The sequence below is a fragment of the Gossypium hirsutum genome, chromosome A12 (assembly GCF_007990345.1).
Source record: "Gossypium hirsutum isolate 1008001.06 chromosome A12, Gossypium_hirsutum_v2.1, whole genome shotgun sequence".
Lineage (NCBI taxonomy): Eukaryota > Viridiplantae > Streptophyta > Magnoliopsida > Malvales > Malvaceae > Gossypium > Gossypium hirsutum.
In genome coordinates this window covers 17,658,286-17,665,964 of record NC_053435.1, presented here as the reverse complement: position 1 = coordinate 17,665,964, position 7,679 = coordinate 17,658,286, and the positions used below count along the sequence as shown (strand labels likewise).

At 28.6% G+C, this 7,679-nt stretch overlaps 1 pseudogene; it reads right to left on the bottom strand.

The window, feature by feature from the left end:
- Positions 1-4,527: 4,527 nt before the first annotated feature.
- On the bottom strand, positions 4,528-6,229 carry LOC107887813 (GDSL esterase/lipase At2g23540-like; annotated as a pseudogene).
- Between the last annotated feature and the right edge of the window lie 1,450 nt (positions 6,230-7,679).

The window sequence follows — 7,679 nt, the reverse complement described above, 5'->3', positions numbered from 1 at the left end:
AGAAATGGATATTTTGAACAGGTATGTATTTAACCCTCGGGTTGAGTGTTGATTACAACCACGATAAGGTAATAAGATGATGAAAAATGATTAAAAAATGTGATAAGTGTGTTGATGATATATGCTAATGTTGATTAGTTTGATTGTTTGTTATGTTATTTATTATTTACATATGAACTTACTAAGCATTTATGCTTACTCCCTCCTTCTTACTCATTGTAGTTTTGGACAAGCCAGTTCAGGAGTCGGGATAGGTCGAAGGCTCAGTCACACTATCAGGAAGATTTTTGGTAAATGGCTTGTAAATTTAAGTATGGCATGTATAGCAATATACTTATTTTGTGTAAATGATCTTATCATATGGTGACAGAATGGTTGAGAAAATATTTGATAATGATAAATTATGAAAATGGTAAGTATAGATTATGTTTGATGTTAAGGAAAATTATTAAGATACTTAGTGCATAAAAACTCATAAGAGGGATGAAATTTGCCATAAACAGAATACTACAGCAACACTGATGCGAGTTTGAAAATTTACTAAAAATCATAGCAATTGAATTTGGTGATGGAATACATACAAAATTGAAGCTTATTATGTCTAGTTTCACATGAAACAAATGAAACAGGTAAAGGAATTATATGTTAGAAGATATTTGAATTTTAGTGAAACAGGGTCATAGCAGTTTCTAAATCCCCTGTTCCTACTTTAGAAATTCACCATAAATTGTAAAGATATAATTAGGTGGTGTATTTTATATCCTCAGAATCCTTATTGAGTCTAGTTTTAGGAGAAATAAATCTCATAGTCATATGAATTTTTTACATATAGAAATGTGGTTCGTAGTAAACAGAGTTCAGACCAGTCAAGTCCTGAAACAGGGGTAACTTTAACTAATAAACTGTACTAATTGGCCCAACCAAAAATTTTATAAAAAAATTAGTAGATAGGTATATGAGTCTAGATTCAGGGAAAATTTACGGATCTTGATTTCGAGTTTCGTAACTCGAGATATGATTTTTCTTGTGACTGTGACGCAAGTAGCTTAAAAGCTGTGAATGTAGAAACAAATAATCCAAAGTTCTAAAAATGTTAAATTAAGCTTAGTAACACCTCATACTCGACTCCGGCGACGGTCTCAGGCGTGGGGGCGTTACACTTTCACTTATTCATTTTTATCAACATATCTCGAGACAATAGGCATTTGCTTCTGATCTCTAGTTTTGTCAATTATTATATAAAAAAAAAACTTAGCACCACTAATTTCTTTAAGAATAACATTTTTACTTTAGTTAAAAGAGCTTGCAAAATTTATTTTTGTACTTTTTGGGAATAGTGTTTAGCATTTTTTGGAGCTTTCTCTATAGTTTTTGCTACAGCATCATGGTAAATTGATATGAAACTAAGCAGTTGAAGAAAATTCCCCGATCGTTGCAAGTTTTGATTTCATCATCACCTATAAAAGCACATCTTTGAAATGCAAGCCACCTAACTACATCAATTGAAGCTTTTAATGGAACCCTATTCTCTATGACTTGCTGAGAGGAAAACAGCGCACATTTTTTCCTAAACATGTGAAGATTGATTAATGAGATCTGCACATGTTGTCTCAGCATTTGGATGAGGAGAAGTGTGATGTTTTGCCATATGCTATAAAAATGAACAAATTTTCCATCTTTAACCTTTTTCCAATTTTGACAGTAAATGCATTTAATCCAGAAAGACCATTTTCCTTGTGGAATAGAAAATATGGAAGAAAATGTTGCATATTTACTTGATGAATATTTCAACCATGATCGGAATAACTTAAACCATGATGCTTGAAAACTCCTTCGATGTCCTTTCTTAGATTTTGGATACTCTGTAAGAATGCTTTGATATAAACCTACTTTAATATAAAGTGTTGGAATTTCATCTTGCCTCTTAATAGGATACTGCCATATTTGCTTTCCCAAACTCGATTCACGCTCCAACGATTTGATATCAAAATTTTTGTCAATAGAATTTCTAGCGGAAATTAATGGGCTGAGATTCATACATGTATTTGACTGTTTAGTTTGAAGAAACCATCCTTCCTTCAACTAAAAAAGACTGCAGGTATTTTTATATATATATATTATTTATTAATATGCAAATGCGACCTATCAAATAAATAAATATAAAATTAATAAACTTAAATACTTAAATTTTAAATGATATTCACATAAACAAGTAAACCAAACCACCACCCAAGTTTTCTAGAAGCCACCATCTAGATTCGTTGGTTTCCACATACAAAAAGAAGAAGAGAAAAGTACTAGATATCACTCTTAAAAGAAAAACGTAAATTCGAATTGAAAAAATAATATGAAAATTATGTTTTTTTGTGAAAAGCTCCAAATCACTTGACCAATTTTTAGAAATTATGAAACCTATTCCTTTTAAACCTATTAAAAAATAATTTCTTAATTTGTTAGAAACATATTTTAAATAATTTAAAGATAAACAGAAACAAATCTCTAGAGATTGTCAAAACTGTTGCTTTAAAGCTATTAAAAATCAATTCCTTAATTTATTAGAAACATGTTTAAAATAGTTTAAAAATAAAAAAATAAAAGAAACATATCCCTTGAACCAATCTCCAGAAACTGTCAAAATTGTTGCTTTAAACCTGTTAAAAATTGATTCCTTAATTTGTTACAAACATATTTTAAATAAAAGAAAGAAAGAAATCCTAAATTTATAAACCTTAAAAAAGAAAATAAGAAATTAATAAACTTACAATTAAGAAATCCAATAACAAAGTGGTGTGGTGTTAATAGTGGATTTGTAATTGGTTCAAAGCTATCTATAAAATTGAATAAAGTGCCATGACTAGAAGAAACTTTACTTTGCTCTTACTTTATTATTACTATTATTATGATTCAATCACTTAAAAACAACAACATTCAAATTTAGTTTACTTGTAACCATATTAAAATCTTCAACTTTATAAAAAAAAAATTGTCTCTTATTTAATTTTTGGTCTCTTTTAACTTTTAAACTTGTATTTTCTGTTAAATCACCTTGAAATAGATGAAAAATTTAACGTTTGTTGACATACATGTGAATGACATGTTAATATTTAATTAATCTTTTAATTATTTTTTAAAAAAATATTTTTTTGATACTTTTTAAATAATTTTAATGATTTTAAAAATAATAATTTCTATAATTTTTTGAATTTTAAATTTTTAAAAATTACATGTCATCTACGTGACAATTCACGTGTATGTCACATCAGCAAAGTGAAAAAAAACAATCAACTTTTTTATCCATTTTGAGGTAATTTGATAAAAAAAATACAAGTTTAAAGACTAAAAAATGAAAAAGAAAATTAAATAAAAAATTAAAATAACTTTTTTATACAATTTTAGAGTCAAATAAATCATTACACTAATTAAAATAGAGTTTAATCAAATATTAGGAAGGGTTAGACCCGCCATCAACATAGTTACATCCGAATTCAAATTTGTTGAATGTTATTGTTTAAAGATAATTGCACAAATAACTTAAAATAAATTCCAATGCTAAATTTTAGAAGATAAAAAATTATTTATTAAATTAGTAAATATAATAAAATAAAATTCTAGGTTGGATTGTGTTCAGGTCAGGCCTCAATAGAATTTTAGGTCCGTTTTTAAGTCTTAAGCTCGACCCGAAAAATGGGTTTAAAATTTTGTTCAAACCAACTCAAATAAAAATGCTAAAACTCGAGTCCGGCCCCTGTCCATATTAAAATCTTTTTATAATATTATTTTTATATAAAAAGAAATTTAAAATGTATCCTAACAAATTGAAAATAAATTTTAAAAAAAATTTATACTTAAATAATACTAAAATAAGTATAACTTAATAAGCAAATATCTCTAAAAAATAGTAAAATTAACAATAAAATAATAATTTTACAATATTCAAACAACAACAAAAAAATAGTAACAATATAAGAAGGAAATGACATTAAAACCACAACAAAATACAACAGTAAAACAATAATAGTAGAAACAACAAAACAAAATAGTATCTCTTTTTTTTTTTTTTTTGCAAATTTGGGTTGATCCATTTAAAAAACGAACTTCATTTTTTGCCCAGACATATTTTTTTAAACTTATATTTTTGCCTAAAGCTCCAAACCTTCCCACTTTTAGGCGGGCTATCAGGCCTAGTAAATATCTATTTAATTATCTTATTCAATATATTTTTTTATTAAAGTTTATATTTAAAAAAAAAAACTGCAAGCGAAATGGAGGAAGATAAGATGATTAGAATGGAAAATCTTGGGAAGACCGACTTCTAACCTGTTTAAGAAAGTTTTGAAGAGCTTTGGTGGGTATATAAATGTTGAAAAATTGGAGTGAAGACAGATCATAGCTGTAATATTTTGCAATCAATATTTAAGTGACCAAAATAATCAAATTGAAGCCAGCTACTTGTTTGTTTGCCTTAACAATTGAAATGTTCAAGGAAGAATACAGAAAAGTTTAAAGCTATGGAAGAAACTCGTCTTCTTGGAATGGAAACAATTAACAATAAATTTGATTAAAGATGTGTGAAAATGGAAACATTAAGCAGGGCTAGAGATTACGAAGCTGTTTAAGATTCACTGGTGAAATATACTTAGTATTTCCGTTTAGAAGTTGCCTAGCTATTATAACATTGGCAGCTTCACTTGGATGGTAAGGATCCCAGAACACATGCTTCTCTCTATCCTTACACAAGCTTGATGTTGGTCCACATGGAATTATCCCTGCAAATTGGCCTCCATTTCCACAACAAGCCTTGCTTGCTGTTGTGAAACCTGCATTCAACAAACAACGTGTTATCGATGTTTTGATTCCTATTTCTAAATACCGAGATGTTTATCGATGTTAATACCGTATTTTGTATAATTTGTTATGAGCTCCATCACTAGGTCATACACATTGGCATGAACAAATATGGCTCCTTGGAGCTTTCCATTCAGTTCACTCAACAGTTCCTTTAACCGCCTGTTGTATTGCATTGCTAGCTTATTTGCCAAATCAACACATTCATTTTCATTCAATTGATTGATGGTTTTCTGATAGGGTATGCAACCGATCGGACCGACGTTCCCGATCACGAACTTCCGTGCACCAAGCTGGTATAGTCTCTGCCACCATTAACAGTAACAAAATTGCTAGTTAACACGGACTCAAATACAAGTGTAAAATATAGAAAAACCTAGAGTTTAGTACCGTTAATTGGTTCCTTATGTGATTGATCATGTCGTCGATGAAAGCATCGGGGCTCTCGGAAATCCTTGCCCCAAAGGAAAGAACAGGGAGAAGGTAATTATTGAGAAAATCATTGGCTCCAATTGTAATTGAGAAGATGGATCTCTTGGAAATATAATCTTTGGCCTTGGATGGACCCAATAATTTGTCAAACTGTTTTCTTGTATTGTTGAAGTAGTCGATTTGGATATCCAATCCTAGCCTATTAACCTGCAAAACACACATTAATTAAACTAAACATATGCTGGAAAAGGCTAAATTTAGAAATACAGAGACAAAAAAGAAAAACTAACAAATATTCTTCCAGTAGCATTCATAATCCCTCCTCCTCCTGATGCATAATTTACACCATATAATATAGCTTTCCCTGTAGAATTTGGAGCAAGATATGGAACTGCATAACTTGGTACTCCCAATTCTTCTCCTGTTCATTATAAACAAAAGGACCAACTTTAGATATTTCACGTCCAAAAACACTCTTCTAAATGCAGTCGAGGAGAAAAAGCTTACCAACAATGTCGCCAATGGTTCTACCATTGGTATAGCGGCCAGTAGGTTGGCCACCCGAGGCTTTAAAATCAATCCCATTTGGGGAATATTTGCTCTGGACAAAGTTTGCAAATAGTTATTATTACCAGCATCCACCAAAGAATCGCCAAAGATGAAAGAAGCTCCCAAACCTTCATTACTACCAGCACCATTAACGAAATAGCTCAAACTCATGATACAAAAAACAACCAAAACAAGGCTCCAAGGTTTCACACTAGCCATGGTTATCTCCTCAAAGCTAATTGAAGCAACTGTGGATGAAATTCCTAAGTATTTTTGCCTGTAAACTTTGAGTGGTTTGTATATATTATAAGGAGTTTGCATTTGGTTTGACTCTACTATTTGCAAAGGGATGGACTGTTTGATGCAGGGTAGTTGATCAAACATGTTGCCAATTTGCTCAACGTGTTGTCTTTTGCTTTGGGCATACGTAAATGGCGGCCTAGATAGATTATATATTTTAAGTAAAATATTTTTTCCTCTAATTTTATAAAAAGAAATTTAATATTTTATTTTTTAGTCGTTAAATTTGTATTGTTTTATTAAATTACCTTTTAATGAATAGAAATTTTTTTTGACATAACATATGTGCCATGTTAACAAGTAAATATTTTTAAAAAAATAATTAATTGTTGAAGTAGCATACACATGTATGTCAAGTCAGTAAAGTTAACAAATGTTAATTTTTTTATCCATTTTTAAGTGACTTGATAAACAATGCAAGTTTAAAATTTAAAAAATAAAAAAAGTTAAAAAAAAGTTAAAATAATTTTTTTATTAAAGTTGGAGAGCCAAATAAATTACAATGTGTATATTATACCAAATAGGAAGGGTTGATTAGAATATTTTTTTATGATTATATATCATTGAAACTGGAGAATGTTGGAGGTGAGGTGTAGCTTTGGTGAATGTTTGGTAATAATTTAAGAAATTGAAAGATAATTTAATGGGAAAAAAGGGGTTTACACAAATTGAACAAAGTTGAGTTCTAACTAATGTTGAATGCATCACATCATCAAACAATATTAAATAACTGATAATTGTACAAACTTTGAAATGGAAATAAGTGCATTGAAATTCTTTATACCGGGTTTGGATTATACCAGGATGAGTTTAAGTTGAAATCATTATTAAAAATTTATTTCTATATTAATAATTATGTACTTTATAAATTAATTTAAATTTAAATTAATTATTTGTTAAAGGTTAAAATATATCATAGGTCTCTATATTTTTCACAAATTTGAAATTTAATCTCTATACTTTTCAAATTTTAAAATTCAAGTCTAATTGTTAATAGTGTTAAATTCTTAAAAATAAAAGTATAAATATTAAATTCTAAATTTACAAAAATTACAAATGACATATTTTAACTAATATTGAAATAATAAATTTCAAGTCAAACGGATCAAATCTAGTTTGTTTTATGAGTTTTAAGGGCTGGTTGGTTTTATTTTAGCTTAGAAGGCCTATTTAGTCCAAATAACCCTTTTTTTGAGTTTTGAAGATTGAAATACTTTATTATTTGGGTGGTATTATAAATGCGCCTATTGATGGTAGGGCTGAAATTTCAGCTTTTGAATCTTTGGTTAATTGAATCTCTTGTCTCATATATTATTTTAATACTTATAGGAGGTGATCAAATGAAAAATAAAATTATATAAAAATTAATATACAATATAATTTAGACTTTAATTCAAATAGCAAAATAGAGTTAAGGAAGAGTGTTGTTTAAATAGTACTAAATTTCAAAATAATTGATGATAGATAGATATTTTTTTATACAATATTATATCAAGTTATTTCGTTGTTGAAAATTGTGATATGTAGTACTCTTATATTGTGTTTACTATAGA